This window comes from Triturus cristatus, chromosome 11 (assembly GCF_964204655.1).
Source record: "Triturus cristatus chromosome 11, aTriCri1.1, whole genome shotgun sequence".
NCBI classification, from domain to species: Eukaryota; Metazoa; Chordata; class Amphibia; order Caudata; family Salamandridae; genus Triturus; species Triturus cristatus.
Genome location: NC_140594.1, coordinates 240,815,072 through 240,838,476, shown reverse-complemented (window position 1 = coordinate 240,838,476; position 23,405 = coordinate 240,815,072). Strand labels below are relative to the sequence as shown.

General features: G+C 49.4%; 1 protein-coding gene across 6 annotated transcripts in view; it reads right to left on the bottom strand.

Annotated features, from left to right (window-relative positions):
- Positions 1-23,405, bottom strand: part of ASPHD2 (aspartate beta-hydroxylase domain containing 2) — a 298,911-nt gene that overhangs the window by 154,866 nt on the left and 120,640 nt on the right. For 4 of the 6 annotated variants that reach the window (XM_085633505.1, XM_085633509.1, XM_085633511.1 and 1 more), the window contains exon 2: positions 9,475-9,531. The gene's annotated coding sequence lies outside the window, so the exon portion shown is untranslated. Of the gene's footprint in view, positions 1-9,474; positions 9,532-9,888; positions 9,995-23,405 lie in introns of those variants that run through there. The other 2 variants (XM_085633507.1, XM_085633506.1) reach the window with 2 other exon arrangements.

Genomic DNA, 23,405 nt, shown 5'->3' with positions numbered 1-23,405 from the left:
CATGCAGGTTTTTTAAAGTCTTGGAGCAGGTCGCATCAAACCAGCCAACTGGCGGGGTGGTGTGGGGGGAACTTTTCCGGAACAGATATTTTACCTCAACAAGTATCTCAGCAAATGCCATCATTAGGCCTTTTGGATCATCAATCAATCAATCAATCAATCAAGGGTTTGTTAAGCATGCTACTCACCTGTGAGGGTCTCAAGGCGCTGAGGGGGAGGGGGAGGGGGGGGTTCGCACCTCCGTTCGCCGAAGAGCCAGGTCATGAGGGCCTTCCTGAAGGTGTTCAGGGAGGGGGGCAAGTCTGATGTCTGCCGGGAACTCGTTCCAGGTTTTGGCTGCAATGTGAGAGAAAGATCTTCCACCTACTCTGGCTCTGCGGATGCGTGGGGTTACGGCCAGTGCGAGGTTGGAAGATCGGAGCATAATTTTGGGTACGTGGAAGTTGATTCTGTTGTTGAGGTATTTGAGTCCGGTGTAGAGCAGGCAATTGTAGGCGTGGGTGACGATTTTGAAGGTGACTCTTTTCTCCACGAGGAGCCAGTGGAGTATTTGAAGGTGTTGGCTGATGTGTTCATGCCGAGGACGAGTCGGGCGGCAGTATTCTGTATTGTCTGGAGTTTTCGGAGAAGGGACCAGTTCATGCCGGCGTATAGTGCGTTTCCATAGTCCAGTTTGCTTGTGATGAGTGCGTGGGTGACTGCCCTCCTCCGGGGGGATCCATTTGAAGGTCTTGGAGAGGATGCAGAGGGTGTTAAAGCAGCTGGAGATGACACAGTTGATCTGTCGGTTCATGGTGAGGGATGAGTCGAGTACGATGCCGAGGTTTTTGGCGTGGTCCGAGTGGGCCGGTGGGCTTCCGACGGCTGTCGGCCACCAGGTGTTGTCCCTTGCTGAAGGGGTGGTTCCGAGTAAGAGGACTTCTGTCTTCCCCGCATTGAGCTTGAGGTGGCTTTTGGTCATCCAGACGGCGACCTCCTGCATTCCTTTCTGGAAGTTGAGTCTGGCGGTGGCGGGGTCTTTGGTGAGGGAGAGGATGAGCTGAGTGTCGTCAGCATAGGAGATGATCTTGAGGCCGTGTTGTGGGACGATGGCGGCGAGGGGGGCCATGTAGATGTTGAAGAGGGTCGGGTTCAGCGATGATCCCTGTGGGACTCCGCAGGTGATTTCCGTGGGATCGGAGAGGAAGGACGGCAGTCTAATTCTTTGGCTTCTTCCGGTGAGGAATGAGTGGATCCAGTCCAGGGCTGTTCCTTGTATGCCGTCGGATCTAAGCATGTCAAGACCTTCGCTAATTTTTTTGAAATTATTAGTGGAATCACTCAATCTTTATCAATCTTATCCCATTTGAATAAGTATCCATTTTTCCTTGCTAGAGTCGCTTAGGTACTTTATCTGCTACAAGTCTATTACTCGTTGGCCATACCATGTTACAGGAGCGAGCCGCATGATCACTAAGTAGTGAAAAAGACGGTTGAGCTTGGGTAATTCTTCTAACAAGAGGTTCAGATGCTAAAATAAAATCTGTAGTGGAGCCATACTTTATGCACCCAAATCTCTTTTGGTGTATGCCCGCATCAGGATCTGGCATATTAATTATTCCAAGTTGTCAAACATCTAATGAGCCAATTACCATATTCATTATGAGTGAAATAAAGAAGTGCATCTCCCTCTGTATCAACTAATTTGCATACAGATACTGTCATAATATTACAATGCACATTAAATCACCCAACCATAAAGTATAGATATATTTTCAATGCTTTTCACAGATGTTTTTATTTAAAATTTCTTTATTCGTTTTTCATGTATTACAGCAATTGTCAAAAATGTAAATTGCATACCTGGATCTTGCTCAGTTGTGTCCTGCAGCAAATGGTAAACATCTTTACGACATTTTAGATAACTTTTAGTGAGAAATGTGTACATCAACTGCTATATCAGCATGCCATCACTCCAATTAATAGCCAACTAGAAGTACATTCTGTATCATCTATAACAACATGCTAACTCTTGGGGGTGAACAATAGGTTTGGGGGGGAATGGGCGGGGGTCACATCTCTCAGTTTTGATATATTGGGTGCAGATATCTATACTAATTAAGTGTTTGCCTTACTTTGCACTGTCCGACTCCACACCCACATGTTACTTAGCTTTAAGGCCTTTTGTGATACCAAGGGCCTGTCCATAAATATAAGCAAGACCAAATTCCTTGTTCTCAACCCTCCCAGGAAAGCGGCTGTTCCTCCTTCCCTGGACTCTGTTCCCCTTGATAGAGTCAACGAATTTGACTATCTAGGTATCCGTCTATGTGCCAATATGAGCTGGAAGGCGCATCACCAAAAGGTGTTCTTGACCCACAAGAGGGTCACAGGGGCCCTGCTCAAGGAACAACGTGCCTCAGCTTTAAAACCTATTGGGGCACTTCTTGATATATACAGGGCAAGGGTGGTGAGTGCAGCTCTGTATGGTGCGGAATTGTGGGGTATACAAAGAGTTGACATTTTGACACACCTTGAAAACAACTTTCATAAAGACCTTATGAAATTACCCCACAGTACCCCCACAATTCCCCTCCTGTTTGACGCAGGCACACGCTCAATCAGCGAGCAAGCCAGGCTACGTCCCCTTTTATATGGGCCAGGATATGGAATGTCCCTGAATTGAGTAGTTACGCAGATGCCCTGAGCGAAATCTTATCCTCATCCGGTTGGCATAAGGTAATCTGGCTCAGGGAGGTTAAGCGACTTCTCTATGACCTGGGTTTAGGAGATGCTTGGGTCAATAGAACAGCACCCTCAAAACAATTGCTCAAAAAGATCTATTGGCTCTGGGTGGATAATGAGAGGTTGTGTAACCCCAATCATTGTAAATCTGTCGCCCAGTTTTTGTTAGTCAAGGAGATCCCTTTCAGAGAACCTTATTTGGATGCAATCTCCAACCCAGGTGATAGAGCATTATACTTTAAATTCAGGGTGGGTGTTCTTCCTCTAGGTCTTTTTACGTCTACCTGGAAACCTCCATACCAAACTGTCCCTTACTGTCCCTTTTGTAATTTAAGGGTCGAGTCCATAGCTCATCTGTTGTTCGAGTGTCATGCTTATTCTGTGCCTAGGTCGAGATGGCTGAAGCCTTTATGTAGGAGCCTAGGTACAAGATCATACTTTGAAGCTTTACGCATATTGCACTCTGACGCTCGTCCCTTCTTTGCCTGCTGTTTAGCTAAATTTTTGGGTTGGGCTTGGAGGATAAGATCTGCAAGGAAACAGCTGTTACAGTAATATCCTTTTTTTTAAACTTTTAGATATCCGACAGTATATGGAATTTAATAATCATTTTATCTTGTAACTGTATTGTATTATGTCTTATTTATTGTGCGATATGTGTTGTATTGGTGTGCTTTTATGACTAACTGTCGAAATAAAGCTTTTGAACTGAACTGAACTTACTTATACCTCATATCTTTCTATTTACATTGTTGCGATCTATGCCATCCTTTACTTAGTGGTTTTGAGTGCCTCCTTACTTTGTCATTGTATACTTTAGCAAGCTTTATCTTGGTTGTATGTCAGGTTGCTTCTCGCACTTTGTCTAAGCTCTGCTTTTAGGGTGGCATCTTCCGGGGACGATAGCTCTTATTGGGTGCTATCGGTTTGTACTTGTGTTATGTTTGTCTCTTGGGGATTGTCCTGTGCCCCCAGACGCTCCTGCCAGGCGCCTCGGAGATCTGTGTGTATTGTTTCTCATGCTGTAGCTATAGGTATCTTGCGCATGCTGGTGGCTTCTTCGTGCCTAAGTGCTACTCTCTCCGCTTGCGCCCAGCATACAATGTAGTGAAACCATGCCTTCACTGATGGGGGATCAGGGGACTTCCAGCGCTTAGTAATGAAGGGCTTTGCCACGATAAGTCCCAGGTCAATATAGCGGGTTGTCACCTTATGCTTCTTGGTCCTCTGGTATAGACCCAAAAGGCACACCTCCCAGGTCCACTCCAGCGTGCGGTCAGTGCATTGCGCTAAATGTGTTGCGATAGTCTCCCAGTATGTGGCTAGCTTGGCGCAGGCCCACAGCATGTGTATGAGGTCTCATCCCACCATTCCACACCTAGGGCATTGAGCATCCTCACGGTTAAAGATTTTATTTATTTTAGCTGGCGTCATGTAAGCTCTTTGAGTTATGTTATACTGTATAAGCTGGAACCTGGTGTTCTTTGGTATGTAGGTAGGACCTTCTAGTATTGTTGCCCATTCCCGGTCTGTACTTCGTCTCTGTAAGTCTGTGTCCCAATGTTCTTTAAGTGTTGTTAGTGGGGTTGCCGCATGTGTGCATTGTGCCAACCATCTAGTAAGGTGTCGGCCTGTATCAATTATGTGCAGGTATTGCAACGTTAGGTGTGCTTTTGGTTCTTCTGTTACGTCTCCCCAAATTGACCTCAATGATATAATTAGCGCGGCATGAAGTAGAAATTGACCCTGTGGCAGGTTATATTCGTTCCCATGAGTGTCTAATGGTCCTCAACAGTTTGGATTGCCGCTTCTTCCCATGTGCGAAGTTCCGCTGCTATAATTTCTCGTTGTTGCAGCGGCGTGCCAGGTATTGGGAGAGAGGGTGCATATGTAGTGACTGCTTTGGTGAGTCACATGCTGCGCCGAAATCAGGCATAAGCCACCATCGCCAGTTGTTGGGTGGGTCCCGCTCCCCTCCTGCCACGGTGAAATAGATCCACTATCTGTGTTTGGGCGTAGCTCGGTTGATGCGAAGCAGTGTCAGCAAGCTGCTGATCACTAAGCCAGCGGGCCACCCATTGCAGCTGCGCTGCCAAATAATAGTGCTCCATGTTGGGCACTGCCACCCCGCCGCCATCTACAGGCAAGTAAAGCTTGGCCAACGCCACTCTGTTGCGGCTTCCGTGTCAAATGAATTGTCTCATGTCGACATCAAATGCTCGGAACAACGCCGGTTTAATATATACCGGCAGATTTGCAAAATGGTATTAAAGCCTTGGAAGTACCACCATTTTTATTAGTGCTACTCTGTCCATAGTGGCGAGGGGCAGCGTGCGCCAAAACGTCATCTGTGATCTAATCACCGTTACTGCTCAAGTGTAATTGCCCTTCAGGAGATCCAGTGGTTCTCGATATAGTCGGATTCCTAGGTATCGAAATGCTGTCTGCTGCCAAAGCACTGACGTGCCATTGACAGTCATCGCAGGATCTCGGGTTGACTCATTAAAGGGGTAGAGGCATGACTTACCCCAATTGACGCGCAGATCCGACAGAGTAGCGAAGTCCAAGAGTGCTTTTTCTATTGCGTCGCACAGCTGTCAGAAATTGCGCAAGTATATCCGCAGGTCATCTGCATACAAGGATACCGCGTGTATACCTTCTCCCAGGAGGATACCCCAGTCTTCCATTGTACGACATAGGGCTACAGCCAGCGGTTCAATGGCCAGCGCGAACAGCAGTGGGAAGAGAGGGCAGTCTTGTCGTGTTCTTCGACCTATTGGAATAGGTTGAGATATATACGGTACGATGTTTTTCACTGATCATAGTTATTTTCCTTATCAGATGGTCTCCAACTGAGACCATGTTTCCTGCAAAGTTATTGTATTAATAATTGATCAGCAGCCAATCGCCTAGATCCTAACACAGTAAAATGTGGAAATAGGGGGCAAGGGTAAAAAACGTAATAACATTTAGCTCTAATGTATTTGCTAATAGTGTCACAATTCTGCCCTTCACTCTGCCCCTCAAAGCCGGATTTGCTGCAGTGTGGAATGATCTATATCCCTCTGAGAATATCTGGCCTGTTTCCCAGGTTTCTTGGAGACAGAGAATATTGTATTTTATTAAAAGGCGTATCCGGTCTAAGTTTCCCATGTTTTGTTTTAAGCCAGCTACATTCCAAGTACTTGTTTTTACACTACAATTAAGTATCTCTTTCCTATCTACCCGTGTCTCAACCACTTTAATAAGGGATGTATTTGTGGTTGGAATCATGGGACCATTATTCAGTCAATCGCAAGATTCTAAATAAGTTACATTTCTGTTCTTCACCATCTCAGGGGGTCTATAGAAGTAAGCAAAAGGAAGGGCAAGAATACTTAACCCTTGGGGGAGGACGTTGGGAAGTGCCCTTAATAAGTTCCCAGCCACCCTTTTATCTTTAAAATTGAGGACTATACAATCACCCACAAAGGATTTCGGAGATCGTCCCACTCACTCGACTCTCCTTGCCATGATCAAATGCCTGGCAAAATCATCAGCTCCCTTCCTAGTTCTCATCAGTCAATGCTGGGCTTTGGTCATAAATTGTTCAGTGGTCTCCTGCTGGCCCTCCCTCAGTACTGGAGTGTCTGCCAGTACGATAACATAGGGGCAAGCGGCGGGCAGGAGATCTAGAATGAGTGGCCTCCTTCTTCCCCTTGGGGTGTCTCCTTTCTTTCGATCTCCCTGGTTGATCTCAGACGGGATATTGAGTCCCATATTCTGCGTTGGCCACTCTTGTATCACTGCAAATGATGATAGCGCTAATCTGTAGGGAGGACTTGAATATAGGGACCCTGCTACTTCCCCCTGGTTGGTAGAGCCAAGTAATTGCGTGACCGGGTGCTCCCTTACCCCATCCCCAACCAATGCCACAGGTTCCTTCAGTGAGTGTAAATTAGCAGTTACCTTCGGTCCCCCTGCCACAACATAACCATTGACCACCCTTTGTATAGATAAAACATCTAAGGTCTCCTCAATTTTCTCTAGCCTTAATATACGTGGTTTAATTCGTGATAAAAATAATTTGTCCAGTCTTTGATATGTCATCATTACTCTTGGGAAGTGTCTCGTCTGTCAATACAACCGAGTTCGCCACAGGGGGTGCTTTTGGGGCCTTGTTAGGTTTGGCCTTCGGTCCTCCCCTTTTCCTTTTGCCTGGAGGTTCTCTCAGCGGTGTTGCGCCCATTTCACCCTGGGGTAGGGAAACATTGGATGAGCTTATGGGGGGATCATCTCGGGTTGTTAGATCTATTTGAGCCGCTATAGTCATATTCGGAGATACTACTGCTAGGTCCGGTTCTCTCCTCCCTTCACCTAGAGAAAGGCGGCGTTCAGTAAAAGCAATCTCCTTTGAAAGGGCATTTGCCGCCCTCGACAATTAAGAGTCTAAAGTTTTGGCTACTCCCCCCCCCCCCCCCCCCATCTTTCCTTGCAATATCTTACACGTACCCATTTGGTTGGACAGTCCTTGTATTCAGAGCTCTACATCCACAGCTTAGAGGGCTGTCCTAGCCCATCCTCTTCTGACCGCTGACGTGCTGGAGTGAAGAGCCGCCTTCACGGCAACGGGAGGGCGGTCCCTGCCTCCAGCGACGTGTGGAATGCTGGGGGGCAAAGTCCCACCCCAGCCAGCTGTCCAACAGGAAAGCCGGTAGATTTGTATGAAAATTTGGCCTTGGACGCACTGGTGTTGAGTTGTTTGTTTGTTAATTCAATATACATTAAAAACAAGTAATACCTGCCAACCAAGCGATTCTTAAAGCTTTGGCGGCCTCGAACAGTCTGAATTGTCACACTGTAGCAGTGTGATGGTTAGTAGTTGAGTAAGTACAGTGGCAATGCGTGCTGCAAACTGCGGTGGCCTCCTGGCGAGGGCCCCAGCACATTTTGTTTAGCAAAATTAGCAATATTAAGTGTGGAGCCAGTGTGCTGCCCATTTTGGTTTCTTGCTGGCTACGAGTAAGTTCAAAGCCCTGCTGAAACTTTGCTTGTCTACCCTGCTGTCGCTTACCTCATGCTGTTTGGAAGTCTTTAGTCAACTTAAGATGATCTGAGATGCTGACATGAGGGTAAAGACAACTCTATCTCACCATGAGATCAGAGGCAGTATACCGAAGAATCAACCTCAAAAACTGCCATGTTCACAGACGTCTGCTGAGTCCTACAAACACCTCAACAGAGACAAACAGTAGCTCTCTGAGAGATAAGGTGGGCTATAGCTTTTTGTCAACCCTGTGCTACCGTATCTGCACTGAACTGCATTGGTTCTGTGTTTTTTGCTCCGTGTGTGCTCCAAGATTCGTAAACAGAAGGCGTTTGCGAACAGTATTTAAAGTTTTTAGCGAGGTGCCTGATCCTGGTTTCTGCATCTTGTATAACCATCTTGTTTATTTGACTTCCAGTTTCTCAACTGAAGTTACAATTTTCATAGTAGGATTAGCAGCTCATTGTATCATTACTGTGTCCATTTGTGTTATCTAAGCTCCTTATTTACTCCTTATACTGTAAATATAAATAATTTACTTAAGATATTATTAAAGGTTCTGTGTACCACACAACGTGTGCTGAACAGTCAGTCATCCTTTGCAGCTGTACTATTTGTGTGATAATGTAACTAGACTTGCTACACATAGCTGCCATGGGTGAGCCAGGGTGCTCATTCACGTCTACTCAAAAAGTGAAAGAGGTTTAGGCCATACACATTATGTTGCAGACTTATTCTGTTGCTCACTAGCTACCAGCAGTCCTTGTCCTCTGTGCTCAGGAGCATACGGTCTGACAGGCGCTTATCCATAGCACATGTTAAAACGTTTGGCAACCACCAGTGCTTACTTTTTAAAAGAATAAGTGGTAGATCCCAAAGTTGTGATCAGAAGCCTCCTGCGGTGATATTGAAGATTGGGGTGTCAAATACCAAAACTACATAGTCTTGATTCCACTGCATGCCTCTTTCATCCACTAGGATCTCACTCTTTGTTATCTCTGCTATCCCTCTTTGTCACTGTTTTCCGTTTTTCTTTTCTTACTTCTTTCTCCTTTTGTGTTTTCCTTTCTTTCTTTCTCTGGATCAAAGTTTTTGGCGGAAAAATATTGACTAGTTCCCAAAAATGAGTGCCGGTGAGCCCCACCTGCAAACAGCGGCGCAAATTAAGCACTGCCACCCACCACCCTTGGGCTACCACTGGGGTGTCTAGCATACGTGCTCCAAAAATGATCATACTATGTTTTGCAAACAATCCACTAGCGTCTTTGGTGCAGCAGGGTATAGTACAAAAGATTAATTGACTTTTGAGCTAATAAGTGTTCTTGCAGTAGTTTCCAAAGATTATAATTCAATGGGACCACTGTCTACAAAGATAAAAGTACGATGCAAATTTGAATCAGGTTTTCTATTTAGTTTTCCAAGTCAAGAGCGGGTTCAAACTTGTTAAAGATTCGTCTAGACGACAGTAAAAATGGTGCTGGCTGAAGATCTACAAGAAGCACAGCTGTGGGACCATTCGAGAAAGTTCACCCACTGTTTGACAGCATCAACAGCTAAGGGTGACTTTCCTTGTGATCACATTTTGAGACACTCGAGCGTTCAACAACAGGAACACGCTTCGAAGCCAAATACTGTCTATTTTAATGATAGCATGCACAAACAATCTCCTTTTCTGAAAAATAGAAGACATTAAACTTTTCTGTGCAGTTTAAAATCATACTCACAACATTCCATTCTGGAAAGGTCTGATCATTCCTGGGAGGATTTGCACCAGTGTGCACCTTCAAGAAAAAAGGAAAATGCAACATTTTAGGACCGGAAAGCCATTTATTGTTATCTATACCTGTTTTATATTCCGTAATTTATTACAGTTGCAGTAAACATGTGAATATTATTTAAAGAATCTTAAAATGGACTGAACTCACTGCTGTGCTTAGTGGGAAAAGCATAGTTAATTACAGATCTTTGCAATTCCAATAGTTTGGTATTATAACATTCAACTAAGACCAACAGGAACCCACGAGAATATAGTTTCATCATTCACGAATTGTACTCCTATGAGGATTTCTAGCTTTGTTTCCAAAACGTTTGTATTTTGTATGTATGTATATATATATATATATATATATATATATTACTTCATTTCCAATCCGGTGATAATAATCCGCCGAACAAAACAGGACACAGACCCAGAGTAGGTGCTCAAAATTAACGTTTACTCCTTCTTCGCCATGACGCGTTTCAGCTCGTCAAAGCCTTGTTCACATGACATGTCGGAGCCAATACAATAAAGTTATTTAAAGTGCCAATGCCGTTACGTAGCCACATCACGTGATACGATAGCCATAGACATAGAAACAGTAATGATACCGAACTGTAACTTTAAAACCAACTTGCAGCCGATATGTAAATAAAATACAAATATATTGTCAAACCTTCAGTTGCTCATAAATACATGTAAAATACATAAAATATACAACTAAAAAGGATTAACCGGCTTTTGAAGAAAAAATGTCGGTTGGTTACCCACATTGTCAATGATGCCAAATACAAATAACATACATGTGTGTATTCAGTAAAATACTGCTGTATCTAAATAGGTACAAATGGCAATACACAGGATTGGGTAATATATTGGAATTACAGAGACTAAGCTAATGGTCTAAAGAGTAAGTGGGCTTACGTGTGCCAAGAAAAGTGTATACAACGATACGAAAGGACAAAAATAGAAAGGGAAAATAACCCATGATGTGCAAAAAATGTGTGAATCCAATAGGCCAGATTATATTGATTTGTGAATCTCGCATATTAAAACAATAAACTTATCCAAATAAGGCTTATGTATTCCGAATCAAATAAATAAATAAATAATGTGTATGAATACATATGTAGAACTCGAAGTTAAAATAACTGAGTTTGCCCTTGGAAAAAATGATAAGGTGGATAAGGTGTGCAAAATGCGAAATGTGGGGAGAGAGGAACGTAACAATGCATCAACGGACAGATGAAGTAAAGATCATGAGTTATCCGTTGGAATAAGTAGAATGGATGGAGTTAATGGAGGACGAAATAGAACGACCTCCTATCTTATGTAGTAATCCAAGACAGGGTTATAGCAGCAATATACACAGATTACTCAAAATTGGATAAACAAGTATTGGAAAATTGCCGAATCAATAAATGTAGGTAAAGTGCCTAGTGCAAACCAAATACAATGTCTTTTGGAGAGTCTGTGCAAAAAGGATAAGGCAACGGGAAGTGCAAATGTTAGCAAAAGATAAGATATGTATAAATATGTGCAAAAACCGCAATTGTAAACAATCTTCTATTTGACAATAAATATATACATCTTAATAATAAATAAATAGTCATAGATATAAATTAATAAATACATGCATAAAATCTTTTCATCCCTGATTTGCCTTTCCTTAAGCAGTTCCTGGACCATATATATATATTCACTTAAAAAAACCATAGGTTTCACACATGTTATAGTTAGGTGGATATTTCACTCGTAAAAAGCCAATGAAATTCCCCCGTTATAGTTACTTCAGATAACTATAACTCGCGCGCCCGCAACCCTGTGCTCATGACGTCACATATTACATCACTCGTGACATGGTCAGTGGCATCACTCTTGACATCACTGATGACATCTTCCTTGTGATAGAGTGGCGGTCGCGCGAGTTATAGTTATCTGAAGTAACTATAACGGGGGAATTTCATTGGTTTTTTTACGAGTGAAATATCCACCTAACTATAACATGTGTGAAACCTATGGTTTTTTAAGTGAATTTGCAAGGTTTTTTAAATGCTAATTCCTAACTATAACGTGTGTGAAACCTATGGTTTTTTCAGTGAATTTGTACTGTTTTTTAAATGCGAAGTTATGTATGTATTATTATTTTTTTATATATTTATTTTACAATAAACTACGTATTACATTTAAAAACATTTTTTTTTATGGTTTTTCACCGTGCGTGCACGGTGCGCGCACCCCCGCGAGTAAATTTTTAAAAAAAAATGTTTTTTTCTGCCTTCGGGGTCCTTCAGGGACCCCCTGACAAAGGCTAGGGGGTCAGGAACTCTCTACCCTGCCCCCTTTTCACATTCGCCACCTTCCTTTTCCACTCTCGCACTGATAACAAACAAAATGGCGGCCGACACTTCCTGATTTCGACCGATTCGAATGTTGACTGGCATGAATCCACCAATCAGAATTACACTCGCGCACGGTGCGCGCACCGTGCGCTGCTATAGATATGTATGTGCTTTTAAATGCAATTTTCTTAGGAACTACTGAACAGATTAACTCCATATATGCAAAAGGCACAACCCTGACCTGAAGACTACCTCTCTGCCAAATTTCAAGTAATTCTGTTCAGCCGTTCGGGCTGTACCTTCGACTAAAGGTCCTATGGAAAAATGCATGGGGAAAACGCATTTTGGGCCCCCCCTTTTTTCTCGGTCCCCGCTTGACGAATCACCCCGAGACTTTCAGGGTAGGAGCTGAGCGGAGCGCCCCATTAGTTTTGAAAATTTCGCGAAGATTCGTCAACCGGCGCCAAAGTTATTCAAAATAGAATTTTGAGATTTCCTATGGAAACACGGTCCTAACTATAACTATAACTATCTACTGGCGACCGTATAGTATATATATATTAGCAAGCAGGCACTGGTGAAGAAGGAGACGGATCACGGAGATTTGGCGAGATGGTATTTATTCAGCCCAAGTTACAGCGGTGACGCGTTTCGAGCCCAGGAGCCCTTGATCATATATATATATATATATATATATATATATATATACATATATATATATATATATATATGTAGAAATCTGTCCACCATTTGCTTCTTTTAGCTAGAACCTGTACACATAGGAGCGCCAAATAATTGCTAAACGGGCCCACTCCGGAAACAATGTGGACATAGGGTGAAAATGCATCACTGCCGGCTCAAATATGCTTCTGGTGGAACACAATTCCTACTTGCGAAATTTCAGGATTTTCAGCAGACAACAGCTAATAAAACGACCACTGCAGACGAAAATGTATAACTGCTGGTAATAAATAAAAAGCAAGCGCTGGCAAAGGTAATAGGTGCTAGCTGCCAGCTTATTGGCATCTATGAAACAGTCGTTAATAATAATAAAAAAACATTTTATGTATATTGTCCATCAAATAGAAGCACTCAACGGGTTCCCAATAATCAATTTTATTCAGCTTAAATGGCAGACACGTTTTAACAACAATTATGGTGCCAATCACGATCTGGTTAAAACCGGGTACGAACCGTCGGACGGAGCATATTCTCCGTCCGACGCGTACCCGGCCGTCAAAATATACAAACATGGAATTACGATTCGCACGGAAACACCATTTCCGTACGAATCGTCCAAAACCCCGACCGACGAAAATAAACATACAAATGCGATCCGGGAAAGCGCCGACGTGACGTCGGGACGCACGCAGCCTGCCATTCACGAACCAGGAATCACGATTCGCACCGACGTCATCCCGACGGTGAATATTTTCCGGCTGCCAAAAACTGCCGGGCAATCAAGACGACGCGAACAAGGAGTACCTGTACGCGACGGACAGACATGGACCCGAACCTACGTGTCATCCCGGCCCTCATAGCAGTCGACCTCCTCTACAGGTTCGGACGCAGACGCCGCAGAAGGTCAGAACAACAAAGGGAGGGGGGAAAGGGGGGGGGGCAGGACCAGGGGCAGGCCACAAAACCCCCACCAAAGTAACACAGCACACATGCCCTGGACATACCTGACCCCCAGGCCCTGGTCACTACGAGGGGGTGGGGGCGTGTCCAGCAAAGCCAGCGTCCGCCACAACGGAAGTGCTTGACAACGCGAACCGGTAACACAGCAATACAGGTACGTCCCGTACCCACGCCTTAAGAGCGTGGGTACGAGTCGTACCACGCCCACACCTACGTCATCCCAACTATGGCGGGACGGCTGTACCCACGTGGCAAAGGCCTGGGTACGGCCCGCACAAGCATCACATAGCGTGGGGACGCATATGTACGGACCGCACCCCCACCCCCCGTATGCATGGAGCGTACCCCCACCCCAACAGTGTAAGTACGACCCGTACCCTCACCCGCGTATGTATGGAGCGTACCCTCACCTCAACAGTGTAAGTACGACCCGTACCCACACCCGCGTACGTATGGAGCGTAACCCCACCCCAACAGTGTAAGTACGACCCGTACCCACACCCGCGTACGTATGGAGCGTACCCCCACCCCAACAGTGTAAGTACGACCCGTACCCACACACGCGGACGTATGGAGCGTACCCCCACCCCAACAGTTTAAGTACGACCCGTACCCTCACCCGCGTACGTATGGAGAATACCCCCACCCCAACAGTGTAAGTACGACCCGTAGCCACACCCGCGGACGTATGGAGCGTACCCCCACCCCAACAGTGTAAGTACGACTCGTACCCACACCCGCGGATGTATGGAGCGTACCCCCACCCCAACAGTGTAAGTACGACCCATACCCTCACCCGCGTACGTATGGAGCGTACCCCCACCCCAACAGTGTAAGTACGACCCGTACCCACACCCGCGGACGTATGGAGCGTACCCCCACCCCAACAGTGTAAGTACGACCCGTACCCACACCCGCATACGTATGGAGCGTACCCCCACCCCAACAGTGTAAGTACGACCCGTACCCACACCCGCGGACGTATGGAGCGTACCCCCACCCCAACAGTGTAAGTACGACCCGTACCCTCACCCGCGTACGTATGGAGCGTACCCCCACCCCAACTGTGTATGTACGACACGTACCCCCACCTCGTATGCATGGAGCGAACCCACACATGTGTATGTTCTAAGCGTACATATCGTGAAATAGGAGGGGTGGGTGCAGAGTCCTCCCAGCAGTGCCCAGACACAGGAGGGGTGGGTGCAGAGTCCTCCCAGCAGTGCCCAGAGACAGGAGGGGTGTGTGCAGAGTCCTCCCAGCAGTGCCCAGACACAGGAGGGGTGGGTGCAGAGTCCTCCCAGCAGTGCTCAGAGACAGGAGGGGTGGGTGCAGAGTCCTCCCAGCAGTGACCAGAGACAGGAGGGGTGTGTGCAGAGTCCTCCCAGCAGTGCCCAGAGACAGGAGGGGTGGGTGCAGAGTCCTCCCAGCAGTGCCCAGAGACAGGAGGGGTGTGTGCCTATCACTCCCAGCAGTGCCCAGAGACAGGAGGGGTGGGTGCAGAGTCCTCCCAGCAGTGCCCAGACACAGGAGGGGTGGGTGCAGAGTCCTCCCAGCAGTGCCCAGAGACAGGAGGGGTGTGTGCAGAGTCCTCCCAGCAGTGCCCAGAGACAGGAGGGGTGGGTGCAGAGTCCTCCCAGCAGTGCCCAGAGACAGGAGGGGTGTGTGTCTATCACTCCCAGCAGTGCCCAGAGACAGGAGGGGTGTGTGCCTATCACTCTCAGCAGTGCCCAGAGACAGGAGGGGTGGGTGCAGAGTCCTCCCATCAGTGCCCATAGACAGGAGGGGTGTGTGCCTATCACTCCCAGCAGTGCCCAGAGACAGGAGGGGTGTGTGCCTATCACTCCCAGCAGTGCCCAGAGACAGGAGGGGTGGGTGCAGAGTCCTCCCAGCAGTGCCCAGACACAGGAGGGGTGGGTGCAGAGTCCTCCCAGCAGTGCCCAGAGACAGGAGGGGTGTGTGCAGAGTCCTCCCAGCAGTGCCCAGACACAGGAGGGGTGGGTGCAGAGTCCTCCCAGCAGTGCTCAGAGACAGGAGGGGTGGGTGCAGAGTCCTCCCAGCAGTGACCAGAGACAGGAGGGGTGTGTGCAGAGTCCTCCCAGCAGTGCCCAGAGACAGGAGGGGTGGGTGCAGAGTCCTCCCAGCAGTGCCCAGAGACAGGAGGGGTGTGTGCCTATCACTCCCAGCAGTGCCCAGAGACAGGAGGGGTGGGTGCAGAGTCCTCCCAGCAGTGCCCAGACACAGGAGGGGTGGGTGCAGAGTCCTCCCAGCAGTGCCCAGAGACAGGAGGGGTGTGTGCAGAGTCCTCCCAGCAGTGCCCAGAGACAGGAGGGGTGGGTGCAGAGTCCTCCCAGCAGTGCCCAGAGACAGGAGGGGTGTGTGTCTATCACTCCCAGCAGTGCCCAGAGACAGGAGGGGTGTGTGCCTATCACTCTCAGCAGTGCCCAGAGACAGGAGGGGTGGGTGCAGAGTCCTCCCATCAGTGCCCATAGACAGGAGGGGTGTGTGCCTATCACTCCCAGCAGTGCCCAGAGACAGGAGGGGTGTGTGCCTATCACTCCCAGCAGTGCCCAGAGACAGGAGGGGTGGGTGCAGAGTCCTCCCAGCAGTGCCCAGAGACAGGAGGGGTGTGTGCAGAGTCCTCCCAGCAGTGTCCAGAGACAGGAGGGGTGTGTGCCTATCACTCCCAGCAGTGCCCAGAGACAGGAGGGGTGTGTGCCTATCACTCACAGCAGTGCCCAGACACAGGAGGGGTGTGTGCAGAGTCCTCCCAGCAGTGCCCAGAGACAGGAGGGGTGTGTGCCTATCACTCCCAGCAGTGCCCAGAGACAGGAGGGGTGGGTGCAGAGTCCTCCCAGCAGTGCCCAGAGACAGGAGGGGTGTGTGCCTATCACTCCCAGCAGTGCCCAGAGACAGGAGGGGTGGGTGCAGAGTCCTCCCAGCAGTGCCCAGAGACAGGAGGGGTGTGTGCCTATCACTCCCAGCAGTGCCCAGAGACAGGAGGGGTGGGTGCAGAGTCCTCCCATCAGTGCCCAGAGACACGAGGGGTGTGTGCCTATCACTCCCAGCAGTGCCCAGAGACAGGAGGGGTGTGTGCCTATCACTCCCAGCAGTGCCCAGAGACAGGAGGGGTGGGTGCAGAGTCCGTCCAGCAGTGCCCAGAGACAGGAGGGGTGTGTACAGAGTCCTCCCAGCAGTGTCCAGAGACAGGAGGGGTGTGTGCCTATCACTCCCAGCAGTGCCCAGAGACAGGAGGGATGTGTGCCTATCACTCCCAGCAGTGCCCAGACACAGGAGGGGTGTGTGCAGAGTCCTCCCAGCAGTGCCCAGAGACAGGAGGGGTGTGTGCCTATCACTCCCAGCAGTGCCCAGAGACAGGAGGGGTGGGTGCAGAGTCCTCCCAGCAGTGCCCAGAGACAGGAGGGGTGTGTGCCTGTCACTCCCAGCAGTGCCCAGAGACAGGAGGGGTGGGTGCAGAGTCCTCCCAGCAGTGCCCAGAGACAGGAGGGGTGTGTGCAGAGTCCTCCCAGCAGTGCCCAGAGACAGGAGGGGTGGGTGCAGAGTCCTCCCAGCAGTGCCCAGAGACAGGAGGGGTGTGTGCCTATCACTCCCAGCAGTGCCCAGAGACAGGAGGGGTGGGTGCAGAGTCCTCCCAGCAGTGCCCAGAGACAGGAGGGGTGGGTGCAGAGGCCACCAGCATTGCCCATGGAAAAAAATAAGGGTGGAGTACCCACAGATCCAATTGCCACAATTGTCAGTCAGGTGCACAAAGACCCTGCAGTACATGTAACACATGTGTGCGAGGCTGGGAGTACACACATGCATACAGCCTAAAAGGGAACATGTCCACATGAAGTCATGTCAACAGACTACATACACAAGTACACTTATCACCAAGGATGCCACGAATGTTGCAGGTGGAGACATCGCTCTGCATGCATGGCCAAAGTTGAAGGGGTCCGTCACACACCCAGCTAATGTACACACAGCTCAGCGCTCAAAATTGGGAACACCCTGCAGGGAAGATGTCAGGGTACACAGAGGAAGGAATACACCTTGGGACAATTTCACCATGCAGTAACTGCTTACATGAACAGAGAAACCTAGCTAACACCTTGTGATGGCACACAGATACCAGGGTCCCCCCTATGACCAGCACACTACTACATTTCCCACACACCCAATACATGATCACCACCCAAAATCACGTAGCAGCCCCACCAACAGCAACACCACAAAAGCAGTAGTGTTCAAAGGAAAAAGAAAAAGGCTTTATTCAGCATTTCCAAATAACGTGTGTGTGGATCAAGTTCAATATTTACAAAGCCCATAGGGCAGTCCATGAGTCACAGCTGGATGGGGGACACAGTGGGACGCGTGTCCCCTAGCTTGCCTGCACATTCAGACTCCTTCGTCTTCCACAGCGGGTAGGGCATCATGTGGGGTGGAAGGACCAGGCACCGGAGGGACATGTGGGCGAAGGGTAGGCGTCGTGGGTGCAGGGACGGAGGACTGCACCACAGGGGGTGGGGCAGGGCCAAAGGCGGAGGCCAGGATCTCGCTGCACACCTTAGCAAGGTCCTCCAGTGTCTCCCCTGCACCCGAAGGAACCACAGGCCCCAAGGAGGGGGGGGGGGCGGAGGGATGGGTCGCAGCGCCACTGGGGGAGGGTGCGGACAGGGGGGGGGACTCAACCACCCTGACCGGGGACTCCCTTGACCGCTTGCGGGGTGGTGTCACAGTGGGGCTCAGGGACAGAGCGGCCATGAAGGAGTCCTTGCCGGATATGTGGCCAGGAGAGCTGAGGGGAGGGGATTTGGAGGGAGTGGATTGGGTGGAATGCGGACTCCCACTCTGGCTGCATGACTTACGTTTGCCCCCCGACCCAGTGGGTGTGCCTACTTCACCCTGTGTGGCGTGCCAGGAGGAGTGCGTTTGACCTTCCCTGCTGGTGTGGTGCCTGTGTCTGTTGTGGTGGGTGCATGCTGACGTCTGGGTGTATGTGGGACAGGCATGGGAGTGGGAAGTGTGGATGGGGCAGGGGTAGGGGGTGGGACGTAGCGCTGCAAGAGACCCACTGCTGCAGTCAGTGTTGAGTCGATGGACCTCAGCAACTGCCGTTGGTCAGCCTGCGATGAAAAAATGCCCTCCAAGTATGCCTCCATGTTGTGCAGCACTTGGCTGTGGCCATGGAGGACATTAAGGATCGCAGCCTGACCAACCTGCAACTGCCGCTGGATGTCCACAGACTCGGCATTGGCGGCAGCAGTGGAGACAGGGGCAGGGGTTGCGGTGCCTGGCAGGAAGGAGACATGTGGTGACCGGGCACGCTGGGAAGGGACACGAGCAAGTGGGAGGCGGCTGATGGCAATGGAGGGGGCGGGGTGCGATGTTGTGCCGCTGTCAGCTGCTGGTGCAGCCTCCGCCCACTCGGAGAGATCATCCTCGGACCCGTCAGCCTCATATTCTGTCGTGCCAGTGGACAGGTCCTCGGCCTCACTCTCCTCCGCCTCAGTACCACTCAATGTGCCAGCCACGATGTCAACGCTGGCACTGGTGCTCGGTCCCTCCGCTCCGTCTGTGCTCATGTCTCCCTCCGTGTCCCCCGACGATGCTGTGGGCAAGGTGAAGAGACAGCAATTAATCACACTCCTGTATACATATGTCGCATGAGTCCAATCTACATAGGTTACAGAGCATAGCCTGAAAAGAAAGATCAGTCACATCTACTAAACAAGGTACAGATGTAGGGCATGCAACACATAGTTGGTTGACCCACCATGCCAATGACAATCTTTGGAGAGAATGACATGAAATGGAGTTTGACATAGGAGCCAGGCCCTGGGGACAATCCAGCACTGCATCTGCACCACACAGCGGTGGCGAAAATAGGGATGAGGAGGGACCATATCCATTAACTTGAGGCACATGCTGCATAGGTAATACTGAAAACATGCCCACCATGACTGGCTCACTGCACCTTGAGTGTATGTCCAGACAAACATCACACACTGGCCAGACCTAGCAAGGAGAATTCTCGTTTTGACATGTAGGCTTGGCCCGCACCAACCACCCCCTACATGAGACAATTTGTTGAGACACAGGTGGCACTTACATCTCTTAGTCTGGGTGAAATACACAGGGGCTGCATAAATGCAAGATTGGACGCCAAATTCCCAAGGTGCGCCTGTCCAAATAATCATGTACAAATGGTCATCATCAGATGATTGTAACAAGATACACAGGCACTGGCCACTGTGACTATGAACAAGGAAAATCAGGTCAGGCTATACAGTGGACACTTGTGCTACAATTCACGTCAATATACATGGTGCCAGGGGACAATGGCACAGTGCACAACCTATGCTGTAGACACTGAGAGTGTCCACGTTTTGTGATGACACACATGACACCTATGAACATATGCCCCAGGGGACAGCAGTGGGCACACAACTCCATGGTCCTGAATGGGAATGACTGCAACACACGCCACCATCCCTGCACTATGCGTATCGCACACTCATGCACATCATGTCACAGGCCACAACATAGGACATGCGCGCTGTAAGGCCTGACACTTGAGAGACTAACACCCATGTCTGGACTCAGCATCAGTGCCAACTGACATGGAACCCACATGTACTGAACTGGACAGGGCACAGGCAAGGTCCCCAAACCTGTTAGACACCACCCCACACATGATGCTACAGGCATAGTTCGAGTGGAGAAAGCGCCAGCCTACATTACCTTGTGAAGGAGTGACTACACACCGACCAGGGAACACATTGCAAGGAGGGGAAGGGAGGCAGGAGAGCACAGCTATACTGTGGGTAACTGGATCTGCACAGCACCTTTAAACCCTGGCAGTGTATCCATGCAACTGTGCACTTACAAATCAAATGCTGGTGACACACAACAAACACACATGTACCTACCCCCTTCCTGCTGCTGCTTCTCCTGTAAGCGCCTCTCCAAGTCTGGAAATACCACCGCCAGCACACGCTTGTGGATGTGGGTCAGACGGCGGCGCCCCCGGTTCTTATGGGTCTCAGGTGAGTCCCCCAGCAGGACCCGTGCGATCCTCCGCGTCCAGCACCGGATATCCTGCCACAGTTTCCTCACCCGGGCCAGGCGCCGCTTGCGACCATCCGCACTCCTCACGGCACTGAAGGCGGTCAGCCATATCTGCTTCTTGGCAGAGGCGCCTACCTGTGAGGATGAACAAGTGACACTACATCAATACACCAGGCACATGTCACAGAGAGACATATTAGAACAAATGTGCTGTTTACAACAAGACATATTATGCATCCAACGCATTGCACCTTTGTCATAGGGACATGATCCTCTGGGGAAGGGCAAAAGCAGTACGTGCCATTGAAAGTACACAGGTGGAATGAGGGCAACGACACAATCAATGATCCAGGCTCACACTGTGCATCAGAAGGTACACCAGGATAATGTGCAGCACCTCTAAGCAGTCACATGCCACAGGCCACTGACGCTACCGCAGCAGAGTACACAGACACACACAGGCACAGGACATTCACCTGCCATTGCCAAATGCTGCGACAAACCTCACTCTGCACATGTGCCACTAGACGGGGGGGCTCACAGGTGTGGGGCTGGCTCTGCACGTCAGACACACAGCACTGCTCCCTGCTCACATCACATGGGCAGGGTATATCCATCCCTCATGCAGCTGGGGTGCTACACTCCACATATGCACCCACCCACATGACAGGGGACTTACACACACACCGATGTCCAGGGTACAAACACATCATGTGGACACTCTCAGCACAGGTACACAGAACTAACACACATCTGTGGGTACAGTCACCTGTCACACTGGGCTGACCACATAATCACATGAGGACTGCAGAGGCTACATTCCCAGGAGGACAAGACAGGCAGAATGTGGCATGCACCATGCAGTGATTGTCACAGTAAACACAATGCAAGTGAGGACGGCAGACATGCACCACAGCATGCACTGGCTGGGAGACATCAGGCATTCCCCCCCGGGACCCCCCCTACAGTACATAGCATGTGTGCCACACCTGGACACAATGCCAGAAGTCACACTCACAAAAAAGGGACACAGTCTGTGCTGGTGGACTCTGCACTCACCTGATACCCTGGTCGCCCATACAGCATGGAGTACTGTGGGAGGATCACATCCAGCAAAGCCAGGTTCTCCTCCAGGGTGAAGGGCTGTGACCTCTCCACAGACCTTGACATGGTTCCAGGGAATCAGTAGCAGCAGCTGGGTCGTGGAATACAAAGATGTGTAGGCAAGTGCTCCCTCATGGGACCTGGCTGCCTTATATCTGCCTTGCTGGCCTGTTTCATGCACAGGAGTACAGAGTGATTGGTCACTCACATTTGCATCCTATGTTTCCTCCAATCCCTTCAAACCTAGCACAGTCAGTGGGTTCTCATTGTGGTTTTTTTCTTCAGCATGATGTCAACTCCTGAAGCACATTGCAACAAAGTAGATTCATTCAAACTGACTACTGCTGTGCACCTGCTTCAAAATATCCAAACTTTAAACTTGGTCTCCATGACAACCAGCATGCATGTAGGCCTTTATACTTGTCCCTCATGTGTCCCCTATGTAATTTGGCGCTTCACACACAGGTACGGTGCGTTCCGGGGCCCTAGGGCACCCCAAATGCATAGCAACGGCCCGTACAGGCGTGTGTACGGTCCGTACCACTATGGGTGTTCTCGCGTATGCGTACTCATAGTGATAGTGAGCGTACAGGCATGTGTACGGTCCGTACCACTATGAGTACGCATACGCGAGAACACCCATAGTGATAGTGAGCGTACAGGCGTGTGTACGGTCCGTACCACCATGAGTACGCATACGCGAGAACACCCATAGTGATAGTGAGCGTACAGGCGTGTGTACGGTCCGTACCACTATGGGTGTTCTCGCGTATGCGTACTCATAGTGGTACGGACCGTACACACGCCTGTACGCTCACTATCACTATGGGTGTTCTCGCGTATGCGTACTCATAGGGGTACGGACCGTACACACGCCTTTACGCTCACTATCACTATGAGTACGCATACGCGAGAACACCCATAGTGATAGTGAGCGTACAGGTGTGTGTACGGTCCGTACCACTATGGGTGTTCTCGCGTATGCGTACTCATAGGGGTACGGACCGTACACACGCCTGTACGCTCACTATCACTATGAGTACGCATACGCGAGAACACCCATAGTGAGACGGACCGTACACGCGTGCGTACGCTCACTATCACTATGGGTACACATACGGCAGCACTCCCATAGTGATAGGGAACGTACACAGGCCCTCTTAGCGAAAGTACGGTGCCTTTCACACATCACAGTGGTGACAGGCAGCACACAGGAAGGAATAGGGCTGACATACTTGTCCATGGATGGACATCAAGGCATTGTCTGGGCAGTACTACATGTGTGGGGCACAGGTGTGAAAGGCTGTGATGTGGCAACTTACTCCTGAGTCGAGAAGGCACCAGATGTATGATGAGATGTGTACAGATGTTATGTGTGAGGGTGCAATGTGTGCCAGGCATGCCCTTGACTCCTTTGACATGTGTGCATGTCGTACTGCACACTTGGGATGAGCGTCACTGGCATGGCACGGTCAACAACACACGCAAGTGTCCCCTGATGCCCGCTACTGGGGTTACCACACCAGACAGGTCACTACCCACGGTGCACCATGTGACTATGTCATGTATGGGTGGGGGGTTCACATTGGGTTGATGTTGGTGCTCCCTCAAAAGCATCAGCTGTTGCAGCAACCAACATGTGTGTGTGTAGATTGACATGGCACACTGTTCCGCACACCAGGCCACATGTGGTATCCGATGTGAGGTGCGCATGTATGCATGGGACACAGAGTAG